Source organism: Varroa destructor, unplaced genomic scaffold (assembly GCF_002443255.2).
Source record: "Varroa destructor unplaced genomic scaffold, Vdes_3.0 BEIS01000002.1, whole genome shotgun sequence".
Taxonomy (NCBI): domain Eukaryota; kingdom Metazoa; phylum Arthropoda; class Arachnida; order Mesostigmata; family Varroidae; genus Varroa; species Varroa destructor.
In genome coordinates this window covers 19,609,091-19,629,067 of record NW_019211455.1, presented here as the reverse complement: position 1 = coordinate 19,629,067, position 19,977 = coordinate 19,609,091, and the positions used below count along the sequence as shown (strand labels likewise).

Here is a 19,977-nt window from a genome sequence, read left to right as displayed (position 1 = left end):
ACTTAAACCACGCGATGGCTTCTCAACCCTAAACAGGAAAATACATGCTCCTGAGTATCCTTTGTGATTTGAGTGGCTAGATAGTGAGGCACGGCGCGCTAGGAGAATACGCTATGCTGAAATGCCATTTTATACTATGACGCACTGGTGACAAGACGACTTTCTCGATATTTATTCGCGTGCGCTCATCGATGTATACGCATTTACATTTGGACTTGTTTGTGCCGATCCAAAAATATGCGATGCGGTATGTTCATGTCCTCAGTCATAAACCAATGATACATATAAATGAACGCCAGTCTGTTATTTTCCTTATTATAATTTTGTCCTTAGAAAATATAGTTAAAGAAAAAACATAAAGCCCAAATGTTGCAAAATGACTTAGCACTAGTGTCCGCAGAGGCGAAAGAATCACAAGACAAAGTAAACACGTTTTATCGATGGGTGATTTTTCCTTTGTCAGTGACTTAGCTTTCGCAGATAGAAACCTACGAGTATTACGCTCCGGGAGTTCCGTCCCGATTAATTACTTAAGTTGTAAGCAAAGCTTAAATCCATACCTTTCAAAATGACAGTAGGGTATCTTTGCGCACTATGTTAAAGTGGGATAGCAACCGTTGGCTGAAAAAGGCCATCAGTAAGCGCTCCGCGTAAGCCATAACCTCCCAATGGCCTTCAAAATAGACATTATGAAAACAGACACATTAAACATTTAATTGCTAGAAAAAATGAACCATCTATGCAAAAATTTTCTAGGGGACATCGCATTAATGAAATAGACCTCTATTACACCTAGAAATTTAATTCAGGTTCAAATAGTATAAAAAGCACGATGACTTTACTATGCAAGATCTGCCTGCAGGCATTCACGTTAAGGACACAGAAATCCAGATCAGGAACACATTTTCTTGCGGTACCATCATGAAATACGTTCATAAAAATATTAAAGCCACCCAATGGGCTATATAGAATGGTTTGATTTTTCGCCAACCCTCGGCCATGGATGCCTCATCGTGGGTATTTTTTGCTTTTCCTATAAAACGCAAGGTATATATAGCAATACAAATTCTGGAAGTTTTTGGAAAGTACGTAGTGTCAGTGTAAAGACGTAGCAACTATATTGCACAAAAAGGTTCTGCAGGAAATTATATAATAATTGATAATAATACTTACCAAACTTAACATTTATACATTACTACTATATTTATCTTATACTTAGCGTTTTAATAGGAACTGATTAATAACCAATTAACTTTTTCAGCTACGTTTATGCTGTGTGGAAAAAATTTATTTTTTTCCGGTTCGCATGTTAGAGAACCACATTAGGCATGGATGACAACGCTACTTATTAGGATCCTTTGTACCTTATAAATTATCCGAACGTTTAATTGTTCCGTCGGATCAAGCCAACCAACCCTACGGGGTTATATTTATTGCCTAGAAAGGACTAATCCCTGTGCATGAGTTTCAAGAGAAGGAATGGGGATTTCAAAAAACAGGCTGGTTGAAAATAAACATATTTCACCCCTAGATGTCCTACATCGAATTTGCTGTTAGATTCTACACAATTTTATTCAGAGCAGGAGTAGATGATCTCCTCCGCTTAAACATAAGTAAACAATTCAAAAATTTCTCGTAAGTCTTGTTGTCGAGTAGAACCGGCCAGCTTTGGCCATGTTCCTGAACTAGATCGCCAGCAAACGTACATTAGAAAAATTATAACAAAACGTGAAAGGATAAATAGACAGTCTAGCGTTCAAAGTTATCGTTCTTATTAGATGCATTAACTAAACCCGCAAGCCAGGTACCACCTAGGTTCGCCGATGCTTGTAGGACAGCTGTGTGATTCCTACCGATGGTGATCAGTGACAAATTCTTGATAGGCGTTAGGAAGAATTTATAATCTAACTGCAAAGCTATACCTACTGGAACCGGAAACGGTGTATATGTAATGAACCGTAGCGGTTCGTACGCTGTAAGCTCCATAGAAACACCGAAACTCGATCAAGATCTGGGTTATGGGAAACAGTTCCATTTCTTAAACAGATAATGCACGATGTATCAGTGTTAGATTAGATTTCTAAGGGCAATAGGCCTCTAGCGTACGTCTTGATGTTAAATGGTTTCGGCCCTACACGAACGAATAGATCCGAATCGGCGACGAAAGCGAACATCGAATAGAGTTTTCCTACATATAATTCAACATTTGCATGTAATATGTTTTTCTGTGATAGCGATCATGCTGTATCATATTTTTATCCAGAAAGCTTATATCGAATAGTCAGACAAAGCTCTTCGATAAAAAAAAAAGCTTGATATACTGCCGACGATCGTCCAGTATTGCAGAGTAGTTAAACTGCCGTGAAAGCCTGAGTGGGCGTTTCTGTCTTTCATAAACTCATATAGGCATACAGTTCTACAAAGAAATTACGCATCATCGTTTTATAATGCGGTGAGCCACAGTTTACATTGGGCTTAGAATTAACTCAACAATTGTATATAAAGCATTTATACTCACCTGTTATAGCGGTGCTATACTTCCACCGTAATTCCTACGCGCTGACGCTCCTTTTCTTATTTTTGCTGTCGATAAATCTATGTTTCCTCAACTACCTCTCCAGTACGGGGCAAAAAATAGCAAACAATCATCAGTTATATCGAGGCGTGCACTGGTTGGAAAGCGTAACGGCTGAAGGACCATAGGCTTGCATTGATCCCCATAGACACCGACGCTGCGAATTTTGTAAGCCTGCTGCAGCAACGACGGCGAACGTTCTAGCCACGATGTCGCTTTAAGCTTTATCGTCGATTTAGGAGATTATCATCTGTCCCGTAAGAACGTAATTCGCGTAATCCGTACAAACGGAAACCACATGTCCATACCGGAAGTGTTTATTTGTACAAGACATATGAGGAAGGAACGGCCATGATGAACGATGATCGATGTTCATTTAGACACACCAGTATCTGATGTTTGGCCGTCCCTACAACAGTACCATTAAATGCCCCGAATCCCGCTTGCCATAGCCTCTTCTACTCTTGCTCGAACACAACAACATGCGATTAACGGAGCTTGACGAAACAACAAACAAGGTAACGCAACAATATGTTTTTAACTTTGACATTAAAGCGTTACCTACGTCTCTGAAGTCAGAGACGCGGTTGGCAGCGTATGAGATTGTGTTAAAAATAATTTGATAGCCCTTTTTAAAGTGGAAATTTTAGTCGAAGGCCGCACGTAAACGTAGGCATGAGCACGTAATAGAGGATTGTGCAGTAATGTAAACCAACTATATTACAGCCTATAATTAATGACCTATTGCCTAATATTTAATAAATGAAATTTATTGGATGAAAGATAGTTGCAAGCTTGAAGTGTGATGCGCTAAGATCTACAGCAAAAAATCTTACTCCGCAATTGCTCTACACGTCATTGTGGAGGTGTTATATTCAGTCATGTTTTTTTGTTCGTCTCAGTATATAATTATTAGTCGCACAAATTAATGAAATTATAAGCAAAATAGAAAATTATTTTAGCTCAGTAAACAGAAAAAAAAACTGGCTGAGAATATCTTAAAAAAATTAGCAAAACATCTCTTATATAGTAACCTAATAAGCGCCACTGTGCAGATTAGACATTTGCTTTTTTTTTTTTTTTTTTTTTTGATAGTTGAAGCTTAAGACTAGCTCCGGTTTTAGAAAAAGGCCATACAAAATGCATCGATCGTCAAAATCATAGACAATTGATGCCTTTTGTGCTTGCGCCAGACAGAATCATCCATAAAAATCCTTTGTATTTCCGATAAGAAGTAAACTATTATGTTGGAGAATTTTTAAGCCAACAAAATCCAGCAAATAAACTCGTAGGATCACTTATTTTACCACAAAGTACCTACTTTGTATTAATAGTTCAAGTTATATGCTTAGCCGACGCGGGAAAATTTAAATACAAGCTTTCTTTATGAATATTGTCGCCGACAATTTTGTTCTAATGTAATTTTTCTTTGTCGGATCGAAATCGCAAATGTTCACTATAGCAATTATAGAATTTATAATTATAGAATAGAGAGCTGGTACCTAAATTTCAAACATGGATCAGTTATGTCTTAATATTGCTAGCTATATTGTTGAGTTAATATTGTTAATATTAAGTAAAAATATAATACCGAAATTGTTATCTGTGGTAAGGGCGAAACCAACCATTCGTCTGAGCTGAAGGAACTTAGCATAATTGTTACGTGCTATTAGGCGACTAGTAATTACTATGCCCAAATCGGAAGCTTTTTCGGCCTATTGCAAAAGTCTTAATATGTTTTATTTGTGAAAAAAAAAAAATGCTAGATAGTAACGATGTAATTTCCAAACACGTTTTATTTATAAAAACAGCAACCTGCGTCGTTCGTTTCCTGACAGCGAAGGACACACCACGCCTTGCGAAACAAAATAAGGTCTATTATATCTTTTTATGGACTCGTATGTGCCATTTACCATCTGATTCTGTTAAAACGCTTTAGATAAGCTAAATTGTTATTTTCGTGGTAGACAGGTGAACATGTTTCGAAATTCCAACATTAGCGGAAATCAACGACGCTATTTTTTTCATTATTTCCGCGCTCTCTCGCACGCTCTCGTGACCTTTTTCGTACCTCTTTTCTGATACAGGTCTTCATCGTGACCTTCAGAGTATAGGCAGTACTTCGGTTTGAGCGTTTATTTTTCTATTTTGGCACGCATCCATCAGAATACACATCCCTTTCGTTGAAATTTGGCCGAACATTAGTCCGACATTTTTCTACCGACGCTAACTATTATGTATTAATATACACGGCCATACTAGGCTGGCATGCAGGCACGTATCAACACACAAGCAGAGGCTAAGCAGGAGGGAAAAGGAAGAAAAGGAGCAGAGGTCTATGAGGTATCCGCACACTGCAAACTATAAGCATACGTACTATTCGTGATGGTCACTTGCTTTGTTTGGAAATAAATTAGGTTCGAGAGCTTCTGGCACCTCGCCACCTGTTGAGCACTCATTTTAAAGAGGGGGTCTGAGTGACTTCCGTCACCAATCAGGTGCACTCGCAGGGCAACGGAAGTGTTGAGCCTCTGTGTCAATGAACCTTCCTGATCGGGGACGATAGAGACGACAGTAGAAAGCCTCTAGTGCGGGACACCCGGTAGAGCCGTTCGGCTTAGGTCTTTAGATGAGGTTCCGAATCCTATTTATGCCGCGACCACTGGTGATTGCATCTTTATGGAACATACCCTTTTAACCCGTTGTGAATAGTGAGTCGGCAAGCAAACTAGCTCTGCGCCAATTATCTCCAGTATATCTGCGTTTTTATACAGAGTCTATTATCGTATTCGGTATAGCACCCGCATATTGTTTCGTTCCTGAATACCCCATATTCTATTCATAAATGGCTTCTAGATTATAAAGCAATGATCCTGAGTACTAGGCATGTGCTCGCAAGTGAGACCTAACGATTGATTTGTACTTGTAGCTTAAATCCTTGAGCAAACCGCTTCCCGCCTCCATCGGCTAGACAATATACACCTCTGCTGTGTACTCAAGCCATACACACTCTTATACCGCTTTGGAATACGCTCGAGTTTATATGTAATAATTAATAATACCCTTGCCAGAAATTGAGGGGCTCTCGTGTTCTATCATGTAGCAAACCTTAGTAAGGGCAAAAATGCATATTTAATAATTATTACTAGTGTAATATTGATAATTCGCAGGTGATGTTCAATAAGTGGCAAGACTCTGTTCAGACAAGGATGACGACGAGGAATTATGACTTCATGGGTAAGAAAAAAAATAGGTCTCACCTAGTTATGGCTAGGCTTTTGCGGAAAAGCAGTAATTATTTATTTTTAGAAGAAAGGAGTAATATATTGTGTCGTTGAAAGAGAGCGTAATAAAGTATCGTAAGCGGACAGGGAAGCAGTAAGAAAATGAGACAGGAATTAGCCGAGTGTGAGAACGCTATAGCAGGAACGTTCAAAGCTATAGTAACAAAATATTAAAAACTGAACGCGAAGGAACCAGCTGATTGGGTGTTCCAACGAGTGAAGGAGGGCTAATACTACTGTGGTGCTCTTAAGGCCAGTTCTATAAGGCTATTATGAAGGAAATAGAGAGACTACATCCGTGGGAGGAACGGGGGTTAAAGGGTAATGGGGAGGATGCAAACGGTGGCTGCAGTTGGATCGTACTAAGAATACAGAAGATCAGTGAAGCAATAGATGACAATGGTAGAGAGCAGAATACACAGGAATGACAAAGCGGTACTAGAAGATGGCACCGAAATAACATAGGCGCAATGGTTATGCCAAAAAGAATTATCATTAGGCACTTTTGCCCAGCAAATTTTTTTTCGGCTTCCTATTTTTTAATTCAGTCGTGAATGCATCGAAACTGGAAATCTGATCCATTAAATAATTAGCTTAATGACGAAAGCCATCATTACAATATATGTACGGGTTATGCAGACACATATATGTATTTGTGTTTGCGGGACCCGAACTAACGATCTCTGGATGTTTTCAATTAGAAGCTTAATGCCATTTAGTAATATGCTAACGTATTAGCAAAATGCACATGAACTCCTTCAGATATTTTGTCAGGACAGCGGCCTCATAAGGCACGCTGACCTATACTGTTATCCTAAGAATATTTTGCCGCCCGGTCTGTCACAGTTGGAATAAATACATAGTTATCATTTCTTGAGGAAGCATGTTCGATAAGGACGCTTCGACAAATTGCCTGCCTCCCTTCGTCTTACCGCTTTGCTGTTTGGCGTGCTCAATTATTACCAATTTCCAAATCGATCTGCACCCTGTTATCTAGCAGAACTCAAAGGAGCTCATACGATTTGCACGTGATCGCTCTGCCCCCCGAGCGACCTGCGGCTGACGAGCAACCGATGATAATGAACTGCACACAACTTAGTCGCAATTTCAATCTATGACATATAATTTAACGACAGCGTTAAACACTAATGAAAGTATTATTCAACTTGCTGACACGGTAGTAAGGCAGGCCGGGAAGCAACGCAAGAGAACTCATCGAGGAGAATTCGCAAAAGAGATGAATAAGAAAGAGGAGGAAATTGTGGGCAGAAGAAAGCAGAAAAAAGAACCCTAAACTAGCTACGAGGACAAGCTCGGGTTCGAGGGGCGCGAATGTAATGGAACCTATATGGGACGGTTGCTGAACCGCGGGATATAGGACGTGACCTCTATCTTTCGTCGCTCGTCAACATGCGCTATTGAGCCCCGTGTAGGAGACGGGGAATTTCTTCATGTATGGCTCGTTGCAGTCTTTCGTTCTTCGGCAGATTCGGCCGTTAAATTTTCAACTCCAACATCGATCGAGCTCGCACTGAATATAATTATGATGTTATTAAATTGCGAAATTGTATTAGATATCTCACCGGATATAGATTTGCGTATGCTCTTTTGTGCGTGTTCGCACCATAACAATAGTATCTGTTTATGGGTGTGCATGCCACTGGATTAAAATCTATTATGATTAATATGCTAAATTTTATACTGATTTACAAAAGGTAATACTTGAGTGATGACTTTCTTATGAGCGGAGCAATCTCAAGAAGATAAATCGCTGTAGGACATGACGCAGTAAAATCGAGGGCTGAAGAGTTTACTTCAGACGCTGGCCAAAGTATTAGGTTATGCTGAGTGAATTTAGAATTGGCTATTGTTGCTTTGTCGCATAATTCGTTTAGGAAAAAGTTCGACTTAAGCCGGGTAGAGTCAAGGTACGACAGAACTTTCTGTGGATCTTTTTTTTTTTATCACACTCGGTGGTGTGCATAGTAAGCAGTATGTCGGGTCCTGAACTTCCTTCGAATAACATACGATTATTCTAAGTGTGATTGCTGAGTTTAGCAAACAACAACTAACTGATACTAAAAGTACTGTAGAAAGTTTTTTTTTTTCTTCTCAAGTTTTGCTATCGTCGGCAAACCCTCAGTTACATCAGCTGTCTATAGGGGCTGCTGTTCGTTGTGGTTGAACTCTTTGCGAAGAGAGAAGCCCCATGGAAGCAATTCAGTTTTCCAGTTAATAGAAAATGAGCTTGTCTCAGCACAGCCAACATTTAAAGTGGAAACGCAACATAAATTATTATTTTTTTATTATTAAATATTTGATGAACCAGCAAGGGTGTCATTCATTATGAGTCTTTGAAATCTGACGAATATATCATGAAGGAAGCCTACTACCAGCGCAACTGGCTAGAATATGAATTGAGAACTTGTACGACAAAAAAAAACCTAGCCGTTCCTAATATAAGAATGCCTCGTCTTCTTGCGGGACATTGTTAGGACGCACACATCTCAAAGATGGGCCGGTGCACTGTTAGGACGCTGCATCTTAAATTTTTGATGCAACCCACACTACTCTCGACTGCCTTTTTTTCTACCATCGTTTTGTGAAGCCTTCGTCGAATAAGAACAAATAGAATATGCTCTATTTTCATTTTTCCAATGCCGGGATCAAAATTTGCATTAACACAGAACTCACTGTTGCCGGACCGATGAGCAAGACCCCTAATTGCCGCGAAAGACTGCGTTTGTTGACTGTTCTAACAGGTACTATTGGCCTTTTTCGACTAAAAATCTAGTCACGGCATAGACATCTAACAACATGCGAACGTACTACAGAATGCCCATTACCTTCGTATACATATATATTTGCGGGTTTTGTGTATATTTTAATCTATGTAATACAAACGCTATATACCACGTCGATACACAGGTATCATTTAAGGGATTTTAGTTAGGCACCAGATGTCGGAAGAAGTTAGTTCTGACGGTTAAGCCTTTGATTGGCTTAACCGTCACAACTTACTTAACTTAAACTTGGGGCCGCTAATTCTGGATCCTGTCACCGGCCTATATTATGCAACGTATATGGCTAAGTAAAGAAAGTACATATAACAACCGTGAGCCGTCACATTTTAGAAAACCTCAAAAAGTCTTCTTTAGGACATTTCGAAACACCTCATGAATTACATGATCGATGACGGGTACATCCGCAGTATGCGCTTATAGTAACGTTAACAGTCATATTTTTCCAAAATGTAATCAATATTAATCGATTCCTAAGAAGTCTAACAGCGCCGATTTAACAACCATACTGAAGAAGCCCGGAGAAAGCTAAAGAGCATCTGTGAGGATGGCTATTTCGCTTAGTCCCTTTGCTTAATCGCTCGCAATTCTTCTCAGTGCAATAGGCATATTCTGTTTGTCGTTACCATAATCATTCGATGCACGCCATTTCTTCATATCGCACTACGTCCACGTGTTGACTGTGGCTGCTGCTGCTGCTTCCGACCTTTTTTTTTGCTACGCTGAGAGATTGCCTCTGTAAGATTGTGGAACAAGGCTATATTTAGTTGAGCGCACTCCAGTCGACTTCAAAAGTATCCCTAGCGCTCCGCTTTCAGTTGGAGTCCCCGCTCATTGGTCGCTTCGTTGCCGTCGACGAAGCGACGTTTTTGTCGTACGGTTACGCCGCAATCAGCGGATGTAGCATGTCGGCCTTTTCTGCCTTATTTTGATGGTTTCGTCGGATCTGCGTCATGTCTAAGGAGACCCACTCACTACAAGTAGGGAAATGCGTAGGGTAAAAGTTGACCTTTCAACGTCGTTCTTCATTCGGCCGTGCATGTCAAGCACAATTTTCTTTGAGGACCGAGAATTCTTCTTGCTTTTTATGGGCATGAGAACGCATCTATAGGGGCACAGATGTATTGGCATAAGCATAGTACACTAAGTAAGATTTTATGCTAAATTTTGCTCTTTCTGAATTCACCCTGAAAGGTCTGAAAGACACGATTTGAAATGAACTTTTACTATAAAAAGCCTGCTCACGTTGTCCTCAATTATATATTGATACAGTATCCACGAAAATATCGTGGCCGTGTTATTCGGTATTTGAATTTTGTGCTTTTATTTACAAAATGCAGCTCAAACTAGGCCTCTCTAATCGCACAAGTTAAAATGCTTACATATTATATTGATAAAGTTTACCATAGTTTTAAATAGTAAGCATGTTAAATTTTAAATTCATTGATAAAACACAATTTTTAGAACAGTTTTCATAGCACCACTTTAAGAAATAGTATGAAATTTTTGCAAGTTTTTTTTATCATTCCCGTACTATGCTTGCAACGCCAAATAAAGCAGCTCAAGTTGTACAATTTTCATTTACAAGATGTTTCCTTTATGAAATTACCTGAGTCACGAAACTGACGTTCCATATGTGAAACCCCATAACATCTTTGGGTATCGGTGGTTAACATACGGAGCGCTTTAATTCAACAAAAAACAGATGAGAAGAAAGCAATTTAGAAATACACATATATATATATATATATATATATATATATATATATATGTGTGTGTGTTTGGTACAGGAGCTGTCAAATTAGTTTAGCATACAACGTCTCGCTATTGGCCAGACTACTTGTGAACTAATTTCCAAACCTTACAGTATATTGTACGGGCGTACAATCCATCGAGTCTTCTCTGAGTCGAAATGAAACTTTTGTCAGTGGAACAAGTTATCCAGGCAAATCACGTGCACTTACTACTAAATACCTTTTCAGGCGGGCGCTTGATTAACTGTTGTGCTCTCAATGTGACAACTTCTCCGGTTGGCTCTGCCCCATTCGTTCTGTCGCTCTGTTACGCCTTTCTGTCTGCCCCCTGTGCGAGCTTTCTTATTATCCTTGCTACTACGCTAAAACTGTCAATGGCAAAGAACCAGACGGACAACCGCTGCTTACCGTTTCATGCCTGATGATGAGATTTCCGCTTCCGACGTTTGCAACGTCAAACAGGCTCCCTGTTTTCGGTCGTTCGGTCTATATATATGTCAATGGGTGAAAAGCACAGAAAGAGATGAAAAAACTCACTGAACACGTCGCGTAAGCACAGCATTGTGGCTAGAAAGCCAGCAGACGAAGAAAAGGAAAAGGGTAAAAGGTAACTTTCGTCAAATAGATATATGCATGATCGCTCAATGGCGGTTATATTTTCGATGCAGTCGGTAAATTAATAGTAAAAAGGGTAATTGTCTAATTTAATATAGCTTGGACTAAGTTTGTGTCACTTAATTAATTACAAGAATTACCGAACAAGATACGGTGGGTATCACTTTAAACTATTTTTTGATATATCATAGAATTACCTTAGTTACTATCACGAAAAATATGACTAAGGTATATTTGTAATAATCCTATAAGCCAAACGGTCATAAAGCATCTTCTATAAGACAAAAAAAAATAGTGATATTGCTATAGTAGTTTCATGTAGTATTAAACGACAAGTTCAAATTCAAGTTGAAGAATATAAAGTCATATCGTAGCGGTAATTATAACCAAATTCGTATATATGTATAAACCTCTACATATGGACGCCATACACCATATAAGGTGGTTACGAGAATAAAATCAAGTACCTATGAAATAAATAGGGCAACTGTACTAAATGTACTCCCGTCTTGAAGTTAATATACGGCCAACTCTTGCTATTCATCGCCCTGTTTATCGCAGCTTCTTATTGGCCTGAACCGAGACCTAACCTGGTACATTCTCTGGAAAAGTACTGAGAGTCTATAAGCGATTCCACTCTACTCTATCAAAAAAAACGTCCTTCCTCCCAAAGCTAGTAGCTTGCGTCGTCGAAGTAGGACCACTGTCTATCAGTATTCATATAGCCAGAATTTCAATTTCGTTTATCGTCGTCTACATTTGCCTGTGTCGTACTTTCCTACACTTGCTGCGTCTTATACACAGCCAATAGTATGTTCATCTAAGTTACTGATGTCCAACTTCTGGTGCAGTTCCTTCTAGGACCTCGTCTTATTGAACGGGTTTCACAACGAACAAAGCGGAAAAAGACCGTTTCCATAATAATGCTATAGAACGAAGTGCGTATTTTACGAAAGAGCGATAAATTGCTAAATACGCGAAAACCACGTTCAGATCCCTTTTCAAAACCGAAACTTGACTGCATAATGAGCAAAGATAATTTATCTTTCTGAATGTGTGCCTTATTGCAGGATTTTACTATATACATCATGATTCGTATAATAAGAAAAAATCATTATTATAGCGTTGTTTCTTTTTGCTGTTACTATACATACATACATAGTGCGGGATATTTACCTCAAAACAGGTACTCTGTGACAGAGAAAGAAAACAGAAAGGCATATTTTTTCTTCTTTTAAGTAAAGATTTTCCTAAACGCTGTAGATAAAAGCAGATAAGTTAAATCGTTTTTCGCTAACAATAGTTATCTGTTAATAATAATAATAACATTCTCGTTTCGCACAAGTTGTATGCTATAATTAGCATGTTAGCAGAATTCGGGGCGGCATTATTGGTTTCAATTAACTAGAGGCTCTGGCACAGCGTACCAGTGAAAATTCCACATCGGATCATCTAATGTCAGCACCCACCGTTAATGTCCACCTGAAAACTATATAGAAAAAAAATGAGGTTGTTTGTAGATTTTATCAATATGAACATATTCGCTGACTTCCTAAAGTTATAACCTACTTGGGCGGAAACGACCGTGATCCATGGATGTCGCTGATGGAAGAAGATCTGTCTAGTTGTGGCTATTTTTAATGACTTTATTTTTATTGAATATTGTACAGATCACATAACGCTGAGCACGGGAATCAGGGATTCAACACGGTTAGTTTATCCAGATCTCTTCAACAACGAAGTAATTGCTATGAATCGACGACGAGGGTTATTGCAATAAACCTACCTGTCTACAGAGCTCTGTGCGGGCAACAAATAATAACTTTGATTCAAGCTATATTCGTTGCTACTTCAGCAGCAGCGGCTCGCTCGCTACTGCTGTTGGGATTCGAATTTTGTCAGCAAATGCACGTTATAGTTGTGTGCGTTTGCTCAATGCTGACGATAGGATCAGATAGGACAGCCGGCCGGCACACACCCATCCGTAGCTGCATCCATTGGTTTGGTTCGCAAGAGACTCTGTTGTACTCCGGAAGTAGCTAAATTCAGCTTTTCTGGTCGCTACTTCTTTTTTGCATCACTTTCTTCCTGGCGCAACTACTATAAGAGACGATGATTGTACAACGAACGGTTTGCAGTGGTAGCAGCGACAAAGCAAAATTGAATCAGCCCAATACAACGAAATTTGATTTGCAAGTTCACGTTTATCCGTTGGAACTCCCTGGCTTTGTCGTTCTTTGCCCCCCGATCCCATTCGCCGTTAGACAAAGCCCAAGAGGCGGCCAGGCAGCGACGTGTTCGCAGAGCCCGCTCGAAGGCTCCCGTTGTCTCTCGCCTCGTACAGGACAACAGCGACGATGGTGGCGACAAATGTGAATATTGACAACGCTGGGGAAGCGTTAACACGTAAAGAATCGACATGATACATTGATATATGGCGACGAGTAAACATAACAGAGACGACATCGGTGCTCCTTGGCGAGGAGCCAGAAAGGGTAGCAAAGCTGTGAACCACTGCTGAATGGACTGAAGAAGCCGGTAGGTGTGCTATTCGTAATTAGTATGCATGCACGTACTGGGGAAACAGCAAGAACAAATGCAAAACCAGGACCTTCCGAGCTGACGTGACATTTGAACGTGGAGTGAGAAGTACGTATTGTGAGATATTATTTCTTAGTGTATGTTCATGGCGTAGATGGCGAGCACTAACGTTGACTGCACGAGGCTTGTTCGCGTACTAAACCATACGGTGTTTGCGTGTAATATGAAAATACCGTATCGCTGGGCAGGATCTCTTAAATTATTTACATAGATTATAAGAAGCACTTTGCATGCAAAGCATCATTTGTGACTTTTTTAAAATACAACAGAATAATCACCATTTATTTAAGTTTTATTGAAAGGCCTAAGCACTATAGTTATCATTTAATACTGGTAAAGATTTTGTGATGTCAGCAAACATAGGAGTGAACCTACCCTAATAAAAAAAACGTCAAATTATGCTCTGTTTTTTTTTCAATGAGAACAGGTTTAAAATTCGAGAAGGAAATATTTTGCTTTTTGACGGTTTCTAAGTGATCTTAACGACGATCAGTTAGTTTATTATCATTTAGGTCGCATAAATAACACATGGGATGTCTCAACGGGACACATATGTTGAGCAACAGAAAAAAAAACATAGTACGAAAGTTAAACTAAAGAAGGCAAACACCCGGTCGAGCCGGACAAGATTTCGTTTACACCACTTTTTTACGTTAATCACTATTTTTAAGACGGACAAATAACACAGGGCCTGTGTTATTCAAATCCAATTCTATTTTCTATCATTTTAAACAGTGTACGTTATAAACTAAATATAACCAATGGCTTGATGAATAAGTCTGTCAGCCCAAAAGCCAAACACAATGGCAGTCGCCAAAGGAGGCATTAAATTAAAAAAAAAAAAAAATCGAATCCAGTTGTTGGCTAATTTTCTCTTTGTTTTCCGATCAATCCAGTGACGGAATAAATCATACTGAAGAAACTCCATTCCGTAGCTGACCGTTCTTTCTTCTATTGCGGACCTCGATATCGCTGAATTGCATCGAATCAGAAATCTATTACAAAAAAAAAAGTCCAGTTTTAAGCGTGTATCACTTCAGTATTTAGTCGAGGGTAGATTTTGCTACTTTTTTTTTTTTTGTTAAATTTTTAGCTTTATTCAGACTGCTAGTTTTTGGCCTTTTCCTAACAGACCCCACATGTGAGGGCATACCTAGCGTAAGCGCATCACATCGATCTTTATTATGGTGCCCACTAAACCTTAGAATACGTGAAGCGGTTTAAGTTTAAAAGTCAGCGTAAGTTCATGCTAGCAGGGGCCTGCTATTCGATATACTGGTTCGAAACGTTAATGTATCTATTTAAATGCAGCGTACCGATATGCGCAACTAGATAACATATGGTAGTTTTTATGACATCTGCACATTGTAGGGGTCGCATAGTTTACACCACTAATTTTGTTATGTATGCCAAGTACGATAGTTAGCTCTCATACAATAGAAGTCCCATATCTTTCTTAGCCATCAGCCATCTATGAATTAGTATTAATAGAAACACGTTTTGACCTGAACCATAGGAAATTTCTTTTTTACAGCGCATTCCTTTTGGAGTTAAGTTGATTTATAAAATGAGCACTCAAACAACGGTATCAGAACAGAAAACAAAAAAGTTCCACCTTCGATCAAAACTTTCAATTACGTACCACAACAGAATGTGTCGAATCCCCGACTAGATCTAGTTAGCGACATTTTCGAAAAAAGACAAAAACCAATATAGTTAACGGTAAAATTTTACGGAATATCGGTAAACGTTATAGTAATTCACATACTTTGAAAGTGATCAATATATCACATGTGTACTACTGAAGACGCGCGGTTTTCCAGACAAAATAAGGACTCGTGGCTGTGTCTCTGAAGACACGCTCGCTCGCTCGCTTGCTTGCCTGCTTCGTACAAGCCATATTTCAAAACATTCGAATGTATGCACTGTATTTAGTAAGCGCTTTGAGGTAAGTGATTTTTGGCAGAATTTCGCGTTTTGGAAAAGGATATCCTGTGGTCAAAAGAAAATCAGGTTCTCGCGCGTGGTACCGACACTGCAATAGGCTATTAGGAACTGGATAATAAGTTGACCTCGAATGTGCGACTGGTATCAACGGCTCCGCGAAAAATTGGAGCGCTTTAAGCCTAACTTTATTGCCACCTGAACCCCAACTGCTTCATCAAGTTTACACAGCCAACGAAACGTGGCTGGAGACAAAAGCACAGTAATCAAAGCATTGCTTCGAAAGAGGACTTAGACCGCAAAAAGCTGCAAGACCTATTGAAAGAGCCAGCCTCTTTCTCAGCGTCCTTTTCAACTATAAATAAGTTATATATTATGATTTAGATTCAAGTGGTTCTGTTATCATCGATTAGTATTGTCAAGGTATTTTGAGAAGATTGCATGATGCTGTTTGCTAGAGTAGGTTTGAACTAAAGAAGAGTAAATCGTTGACTGTCCAAAACGACGTAGCAGGCTAGACATATGTAGCTATCCGTGCCGCGTTTTCTTACAGAAAAATCCGGTCCTTTATGCCCTAATTCGCTTTCTATAGCTTAAAAAACACCTAAGGAAAAGAGGTTTGAAGTTATTGACGAAATCTAAGAAAAGAGTTGAACTCAATTTTTTTTACTGTTGTGCAGTTGAAGACCGAAAACCGTCTCTGCAACTGCAAAGGACATGTGCAATTTGGGATTAAAGTACGTGCAGTTAGTAAAGAATCAATATCTTGGATATTTTTGGCCTCGAAGTATTTACTTCTCCTGCACTAATGTCATCGGAGTGGGCAAAAAGAACGTATAGCTGCGTAGTTCTGTAAGGCACAAGAATTTGTATGAGAAGCATGCCAGATGAAGGCACAGTTGTGATTTTTGCCAGAAAAGATCGTAAACGCAACATAGCTATTTATTCGGGCATTCATTATTTCTTTTTTTTTTTTTATTGGCTTATTAAATTCCGGCCCGTATCCTTTTATCATCTAGAATGGCTATAGCCTGATTGGGATTGTGTTTACCTTAACTTATATGAATAAAAAAATTCCGAGAACGTCTTTTTTTTTCCGTGATGTTATTCGTTCAAAGGCGCTGTACTGAAAACGTCATAACAACTTGCCGGAAGATCACTAGTAGGCCTGGTCGCGACTTATAAAGAAATAGTTAATCGGTTTTCTTTCTAACTTTCCCTAATAGTATGTGGCATTGCATCGTTCTAAACTGTTAGGTCAGACACTACGTTGGTCAGGTTCAGTCTAATCTAAGTATTTTCCACCGAACGTTGTGTAAAAATCTAGCTATAATGTGTGCAGTGCTAGTACATATTACCTGCTTTATCTCGGAGGGACATGTTCGCTTTCTAGGTTTACGAGTGTGCTATGTCAATTTACTCTGCTTAGTGATTTAGGACCCAATTAGGGATGAAAATCAAACACCAAACTTTACTTAAATGTTGTCGACTCGCACGCTTCTACCCCACGGCCCATCTAGATAGACTCCCCCCTCCAAATAGGCATCGTATAGCTAGCTAATGATGCCCTGTCTGCAGATTCAGTTCGTACTGCACTTTAAAGCAGCTATCTGCACACTGGGGCAACGGCATTCCCTCACTGAGACGAGAACTTGCGTTCTCTATACGGTCATATGCAAGTGACGGTCACAAATTCAATTCCTCTATGTGGGTAGTCGTCTGTGTGTAATGAGCTTCTAGTGTAATGGGAGAATATCCCTGTTTTTCAAAATCTCCCTGTCTCAGTGAGATCGAAATCTGTTGAGTACTCGACCTCGATTCGTCTCGCCCTCAAAGCCTCAACTTGCAGCTAGCGCAGTTCCGTCAGCCCCCCTGAGCTACGTTAAAATGGCGCCGCCACACAACATGCAGACCATTGTCAAACGAAATATTTCTTGTGTGCTGTAGACGGAACCGCCGTAAGCCATATACGTAATTGCTATAGGCTAGACGCTATTTGTTAGAAAGTGGCAACCCTGAAAGCAACAAACCGGTTGACTGCGCTGCTAGCAGACGATGTAAACTGAAGAATTTAGAGGGAAAGAACATTTGGAGTCTAGGTGCTGTTGTTGAGGTAGAAATACAAAATTGAATTCTCGTTCTTAGTTCAATATATTTACCGGCACGGCTGCCTGCGTCACAGAAACGATGCTACCCCAATCGCTGTTGCATTGCTTCACGCAAAATCAAGATTACATTGCAGAATGACCAAGATATGCCTCCTATAGCAGCCCGTGTTGCTTCGTGCGGTCTTGCCGGATCGAAATTGCTACAGCGAAAAAACGAGCCGCCAATTGCCTCTTCACAGTACTTCTATCATGTATTGTTGAGAAGTACGGCAATTAAGAAGTAAACCGAACACAAAGTTTTTGTGCTAGTTTTCGCTACACCCACTCTTATACACCAGGATAGGGAGTGACCATTACGTCAAGACCACCATAGTCTTGCATTTTGTAAGTCCCGCTTGTCTATTGCTCAAATCTAGCCATCGTTTGGCCGTTTTGTATCTCGTCTAACAGCAGCAGAAGCAGCACGAACAACACGACTGCTTCTATCAAACGTGAAAACAACGTGAAGCCGGGGTCTACATTGAGCTTCGTTTTCTCGCCCTCATTCGTGGTGACGTAGATTATTGTCGTGTGTTTGATGATAGCCATCGCATCCCTTATCACGTGCTGTGTATCGTATCGTATTTCTTCTGATTGCATCAGACTTCTTTTAGCTCTTGCACTGAATTTGTCCTGCTCACCATTGCCAAGCACCGAGTTTACCAAGGTAAGACGACCGTACACACTAATGGAGAACAGAAATGAAACGGGGAATGGGGGTTCTGACACCCTCCTCACGCTTTCATGGCCGAAGATAATGACGGGGGTCAAGCGGCAGGAATTAGCCTTGAGCGCGGGTGTTTGCAGAGGTTGAAGTTTACCGCCGACATACCAGTAGCTCTGCGCTGAGCCCCGAGTGCAGCCCGAATGGGACCATTTTTTTGCATCATCTTTGACACGAGTAGTGATTGAAGTGCTAGTTGTCTCGACGAGACGATCATAAAAAAGGGTCGTCTATTAAACGTCACATATATCTTGTGAAGCTATATGTTAGTGACGAGTTGTATAACGATTCGTCAATAGTGTGTACGCCGGCGCAATCTGCATTACAGTTCCAAGCATGCCTGTTTATCGCATCAACGCTATGCACTGTATATTTATTCGAAATTTAATGACGGAGCCGATTTATCGTCGCAGGGACACGCGGATGCTGGCGTTCCGGCTGAGCTCGTCCTAGGATACTTTCTGCAGTCTATTTACTTTGACCAGCGTATTTTATACGAAAGGTTCTTATACCAGTACTTGTAACACAAATGGAAATAGCCGTCATCGTAGTAAAGGCACAGAGATTCTCTCCGCTGCCCCTTCACGCGACCGCAGTCGTTAACACTGGACGAAACGAGGCAGAAGCTCACAGTAGACGACAATTGTCACAGTAAAAACGCGATCACTTGTTTTCGTAGGAGAAACATCGGTAAAGAGTAAGGGACGGAGGGGCCTGGGGGAGACACGCAGGGCAACTCTTGGAAAAAGATAAAGTCCCGGCATCACCTAACGAAGCTAGCCGTCCGGGAGTCACCGGATTAGTTCTGCCGGTCTTGATACTTACTTCGTAAAAATGCAAACGTATTACAAGCGCACTTCCCGGCCATGCTTAGAGCGGATTACAAACTGAACACGCAACTTCGACAGACAAACTTGGCGATAAATGTGGCGCGCTGTGGGCGCGGTACAGCTAAAACCTGGACGCTCTTTAATTTGTTGGATGCTTCAAAGCCCTCTAGTGTACGTACCGCGAGGTAGAATAATAAGAAAGATTTCGAGAGGGATGCCAAGAAGAGCGAAAACAGCCAAGAAGACACGGTAGATAAAACGGAACACATTGTGATTGTGTATCTTAGCTTCGTCATTACCAGGGATAGAACACCTGTAATCTATGCAACCTAACGAGGTGCGTGGCAAGACTGAACGATACGTATGTATGAAGACAGTTTTTCGCATAGGAAACGTTGGGAATTGTGTAGGTTGCCCACTTTTATAGCTTATACACCGTTTTGTTATATCATATATATCACAAATACACATATATATATATATATATATATATATATATATATATATACTATATTTGCTATATTTGATAGTACAATGAAGTTACGAGTTCAGAATTTAAAAAATAGTGTTTTTCTAAAACCTTTATCGACTCAACATCAAGTCGCCTGCATATTCGACTGCTCGAATTAAGCGTCGTTCAGGAGGAAACTATACGTGCTCCGAATGCGGTTGTACAGTCACTTAAAAAAAACACACCAGAAG

At 40.1% G+C, this 19,977-nt stretch overlaps 1 long non-coding RNA gene across 8 annotated transcripts in view; it reads left to right on the top strand.

The window, feature by feature from the left end:
• LOC147757479 (uncharacterized) overlaps positions 1–19,977 on the top strand; it is a 106,873-nt gene that overhangs the window by 45,549 nt on the left and 41,347 nt on the right. Inside the window, exons 1-4 of one of the 8 annotated variants that reach the window (XR_015321650.1) lie at positions 2,462–3,093; positions 5,746–5,812; positions 10,643–11,021; positions 12,700–12,818. This is a non-coding gene — a long non-coding RNA (uncharacterized LOC147757479). Of the gene's footprint in view, positions 1–2,461; positions 3,094–5,745; positions 5,813–7,040; positions 7,914–10,642; positions 11,022–12,699; positions 12,838–19,977 lie in introns of those variants that run through there. The other 7 variants (XR_015321655.1, XR_015321651.1, XR_015321652.1 and 4 more) reach the window with 7 other exon arrangements.